Source organism: Schistocerca piceifrons, chromosome 3 (genome assembly GCF_021461385.2).
Source record: "Schistocerca piceifrons isolate TAMUIC-IGC-003096 chromosome 3, iqSchPice1.1, whole genome shotgun sequence".
NCBI classification, from domain to species: Eukaryota; Metazoa; Arthropoda; class Insecta; order Orthoptera; family Acrididae; genus Schistocerca; species Schistocerca piceifrons.
In genome coordinates this window covers 209,546,543-209,552,542 of record NC_060140.1, presented here as the reverse complement: position 1 = coordinate 209,552,542, position 6,000 = coordinate 209,546,543, and positions in this window count along the sequence as shown.

Sequence of the window (6,000 nt, the reverse complement as noted above, 5' to 3'; positions counted from 1 at the left end):
AGTTGCAGGCAGGCACAATTAAAAGACACTTACATAAACAGCATCTCAGGCCAGAATGCAACTATCATTTAGGAAGGGGAAGGAGGGGGAAGGAAAGGGGAAGGGATAGTAGTGTATGGGTGGGGAGAGAGACAAACACTGTCTGTTGGGGTGTGCAGGGTCCAGTTGCCAACAGGCACAGCATCAGGAAATTGTGGGGTGAGGAGATGGGAAAAAATGAGCAAAAAAGGAGAGGAGCAGGGCAAAACAGTCAGATGCACTGGCAGAGGGCTGCAAGTAAACTGTGTGGTAAATGAGAACGGGGAGGAGATGAAAAAACAGAGGGGGTAGAAATTGTAGTGTGGAGGTTGTGGGGTCAGCATGTTACTGGGATAATTATGAGAGTGGAGAATGTGTTGTAAGGATAACTCTAATCTGCACACTTCAGAAAAGCTGGAGGTGGGGGGAAGGACCCAGATGGCTTGGGTAGTGAAGCATCCATCAAAATCAAGTGTGTTATGTTCAGCCGCTTGTTGTGCCTCAGAGTGATCTACTTTACCAATGCAGCTACCCGTCTTTACCTACTCCTCTCCTTTTTTGCTCCTTTGCCCCCACCCCCCTGCCCCATAACTTCCTGATGCTGCATCTGTTGGTAACCTGGTCCCTGCATGCTCCACTAGACAGCATTCTTTTCTTTCCCCAGCAATATGCTACTATCCCTTCCCCTTCCCTACCTCCTCCACATTGTTGCTTGCATCCTACATGGTGGCTGCATTCTGGACCAAGATACTGTAGTTGGCAGTCGTGTGTGTGTGTGTGTGTGTGAGATGTGCCTGTTTCTGTGTGTGAATGGTGTGTGTCTCTCTTTACTGAGCAAGGCTGTGTTCAAAAGCTTTAAGGAAGTGTGTTTTAACTGGCCTGTATACAAGTTATATATGTTTCATAGAGAAAAGTACTCCCAAAATTTCATTACTCTACATATTTTTTTCTTGTTGCAATTTTTTCTGATGGTGTTGTTGAAACAACATGAAATGAAGTAGCTATATCTGTCATCCAAACTTAGTTCAACTAGATACCCAGCAGAGTTAGCTATGACATGTATAAATCATTACATGTGCATTATCAGACATAATTGACAATGAATCTTATTTGTTCTTAAAAAATCCTTATACACTGAAGTGCCAAAGAAACTGGTGTAGGCATGCTTATTCAAATACTGGTATTTGAAAACAGACAACACATGTATAAGACACTTGCAGTTTTCAATGCTGGGCCATCAACAAGTGTGAGCATGTGAACCATTCAATGAAACATCATTGAAATGGGCTTTCAAAGCTGAAGGACCACTCAAGTACCCTTGATGACTGCACAGCATGAAGCTTCATACCTCACCTTGGCCCATCAACACTGTCATTGTACTGTTGATGACTGGAACCATGTTACCTGGTTGAACAAGTCTCATTTCAAATTGTATCGAGTAGATGGATGTGTACGGGTATGGAGGCAACCTCATGAATCCATGGACCCTGCATATCAGCAGGGGCTGTTCAAGCTGGTGGAGGCTCTGTAATGGTGTGGGGTGTGTATAGTTGGAGTGATATGGGACCCCTGCTACATCTAGATATGACTCTGATGGGTGACATGTACACAAGCATCCTGTCTGATCACCTGCATCCATTCATGCCCATTATCCATTCCAACAGACTTGGGCAATTCCAGTGGGACAATGCAACACACCACACATCCTGAACTGCTACAGAGGGGCTCCATTACTCTAAGTTTAAACGCTTCTGTCAGCCACCAAAGTCCCCAGACATGAACATTGTTGAGCATATCTGGGATACCTTACAATGTGCTGTTCAGGAGAAACCTCCACCCCCTTGTACTCTTACAAATTTATGGACAGCCCTGCAGGATTCATGGTGTCAGTTCCCTTCAGCACTACTTCAGACATTAGTCGACTCCATGCCATGTGTTGTTGTGGCACTTCTGTGTGCTTGCAGGGGCCCCTACATGATATTAGGCAAGTGTACCAGTTTCTTTGGCTTTTCAGTGTATGTTGATAGAAATTTTCTGTGGGAACCATGTTAAGATGTGTCAGCGCTCAAGGTTGTCATCATTGTGAAAATGGTTGAGGAGGAGATGAGAATTTTCTGTTGTGAACAGATACTTAATTTTTTTCTCTTCACACGTCACTACATTTCAAAATGTAATACATTAGATCACCTATGTTGTACCTGAAAGCTCCTTTCCTCACTTAATTTATATCTTGATTTATTTCACATAGTTTTAGATTTTCTATAATGATAAGAGAATCTGTAAAACTGTCTCAGTAACACAACTAGTGAGAAGCCCAGTTCATGCTCTGACACATCAAGAGTTGGAGTTCTGTGTCACCACAAGTCACATGTAAAATACAGTGAGACGACATGGTATAGTGATACGCATATACACTGAAGAACAAAATCATTATGACCACCTGCTTAATAGCTTGTCTGTCTGTCTATGGAACAAAACACATCACTGATTCTGGATATCAGGGATCTGACAGTTTGTTAGTAGGTTTGTGGAGGTGTGTGGCATTTGATGTCTATAAACAGGTCATGCAATTTGTGTAGATAATGGGCTGCTGATTTGTGAAAGTGATGGTGTCCAACAGCGACACAAGTGGGTTCTGTAGGACTTACATCAGGAGAATTTGGTTACTGAGATGAACATGAGTTTACTAAAATGCTCCTTAAACCACTGTAGCTCCAGCTCCAAGACATGGAGAATAATACTGCCAAAAAATGACATCACTGTCAGGGATGACATCAAGCATCAAGGGCTGCAGATGGTTTGCAGCTGTCAATATGTCCTTGGTTAATATGAGGGTTGGAACTTAAATAGTGGCAACTATTTATTCACAACTGATACAAAAGAGTTACATGTTTGCATGTGTTACTGTCCTTCAAAGTAGTCACCAGTATTGTGTAGAACCTGTTGCCAGTGATGTGGAAGGCGTAGTATTCTGTTAGCAGAGCATATTCTGTTGCCCACTGTATATGCAGTTCTCTGGTATGGTTTAAGTCAGTTGTTGTTCATGGGTAGCTGGAAATTGCCATGACTACTGACAAGTGAATGTAAACTGCAGCAAATTAGTATGTTGGGAGGGCTACCGAGAGTCATGTACCAGAGCTACCAAAGATACCTCAAAGACTATCCTCTTCTGTGGATACTCTCTCCTCTGTAGCAAGTACAGCATGTATCACTACTCATTCATTTGACTGTGAATGGTGTGTCAATGGTAGGCTGAGGGGCACTATATACAGAAGACAAGGACCAGGGAGAACTAACCAACAAGTTCAAAGTGTTGTATTATGCTGAAACAGAAACTAACCTAGTGCGGCTCACTTCCCCTGTTGGTAAACAAGCTGTGTCCAGTGTCAAGGGAAGGCAAACACATAAGGATAGGTGTTGATAAATCATTGGCAGTTGAAATGTGTGGTGAATACTGGTACCTTTTGGAAATGGCAACAAGGGATGGAAAGGAGCACTGTGAGCACTCAGTATGCATGACAGGGAGCCTCATTCAACACATTTAAGAGACTGTTCTGGCAGCCATTGAAGGAGCAGGGTGCAACCAACTGCAGACTGTGATGAATGTTGTGAAAAACGATGCCTGTTGTCTGGGTTCAAAAATGGTTCAAATGGCTTTGAGTACTATGGGACTCAACTGCTGAGGTCATTAGCCCCTAGAACTTAGAACTAGTTAAACCTAACTAATGTAAGGACATCACAAACATCCATCCCCGAGGCAGGATTCGAACCTGCGATCGTAGCGGTCTTGCGGTTCCAGACTGCAGCGCCTTTAACCGCACGGCCACTTCGGCCGGCTGTTGTCTGGGCTACAGTCGTAGTTTGATCATTACAGTGACTGGCAGAGAAGCTTGAGAATACCAGCCTTGATCACAGAGTTTATATGACACACACAATCTGCAGCATTATCCCCGGAACTGATCATGGTCCCATAATTCTGATTCAAGTGAATGGCTTGATGCAGAGATTGCAAAGATTCTATGACAAGCAAGGCTGTGACTTCCTAGACTTGTGCTGTAGGACAGAACTTTAAGGTCTCATTAAATAGATAGGGTGTATGCTACACTTCAGATACTGCTATCTAGGTGGTGGAGAACACAAAACCTTTTTAGATTAGGTGACTCTCCATCCAATCCAAATAATGATTGCTGTAGGGGACCTGTAAGTGTCAAAGAAATGCCCCCATAGGCAGTAGTATTAAAATCCCGGTGATCAACTGCTGAAACATACGCAACAAAGTGTTAAGAGTTTGAAATGCTCTTAAAAAGCAGTGAAGCTCATGTAACATTAGATATAGTAGACTGCTAAAGCCCAAAATTGACAGAGTGATATTTTTTTTGGAGAAAATTTAAGAATATATCAAAAGGATACCCTAGTAGGAAATGAAGGTGGTGTATTTATTGCAGCAGACAAGAAACTCAGATCTGTCAAGACAGAAGCCAAGCTGTTTGGACAAGACTCACATACCAACTGTGGGAATAAACATAACAGGATCCTTCTATTGATGATCAGACTCACATGCTACGTAAGTTCCCATACCATACTAAAATCATCACAGGAGACTTTAATCACCCAACAACCAATTACAGTAGCTGCAGTTTCCTTAGTTGTTGGTGTGACAAAACATCCTGCAAAATATTACTAAATGCCTTCTCTAAAAACTACCTAAAACAGACATTTAGGAACTCCACTCACGTTGGAAATATTTGGGATACAATGGCAACAAATGGACCTGACTTCTCTGAGGATGTTCACAGTGAAATTACCATCAATGTAGAAACAATTATTGCCAAAGTAAAAAAGGGCAAATAAAACAAGCAGAAGTGATCCACAAACCTACTATCTAATATACTTGCCATCTATTTGTTGTGAAATCTTAGAACATACAGAACAAGCACAAACATAATGAGGTATATCAAATAGAATGACCTCCTCCATGTGAACAGTATTTAATCTCAACACATTGAGCATATGAAACCATCTCCTGTTTTCTCATGTGACATCCTGAAAGCAGTGTATCAAGACAGTCAGGAAGATGCAATGTTTCTGGTCTTCTAAAAAAGGAAATTCATCAAAAAAAGTTTTGCATCACCTTGGTTCTGAGAGTTCCAGAACCTATACAGAAAATTGGAATACAGATCGACACAAACATCATTTCTGCCCCTTTTATTGCTCATGAAAACCACACATTGCATGTTGTACCACCGTACAGTGAGACCTTAAGAGGTGGTAGTCCAGATTGCTGTACACACTGGTACCTCTAATACCCAGTAGCACATCCTCTTGCATTGATGCATGCTTGTATTTGTCATGGCATACTACCACTAGTTCATCAAGGCACTGTTGGTCCAATTTGTACCACTCCTCAATGGCGATTCAGTGTAGAACCCTCAGAGTGGTTGTTGGGTCACATCGTCCATAAACATCCCTTTTCAATCTATCCCAGGCATGTTCGATAGAGTTCATGTCTGGAGAACATGCTGGCCATTCTAGTTGAGTGATGTCATTATCCTGAAGGAAGACCTTCACAAGATGTGCATGATGGGGGTGCGAATTGTCATCCATGAAGACGAATGCCTCGCCAATATGCTGCCGATATGGTTGCACTATCACTCAGAAGATGGCATTCACATATTGTATAGCCATTACAGTGCCTTCCATGACCACATGTCAGCCCCACATAATGCCACCCCGAAACAGCAGGGAACCTCCACCTTGCTGCACTTGCTAGACAGTGTGTCTAAGGCATTCAGCCTGACCACGTTGCCTCCAAACATGTCTCCGACGATTCTCTGGTTGAAGGCATATGCGACACTCCTTGGTGAAGAGAACGTGATGCCAATCCTGTGTGGTCCATTCAGCATGTTGTTGGGCCATGCAGCATGGTGTCATGGTTACAAAGATTGACCTCACCATGGACGTTGGGAGTGAAGTTTCGCATAA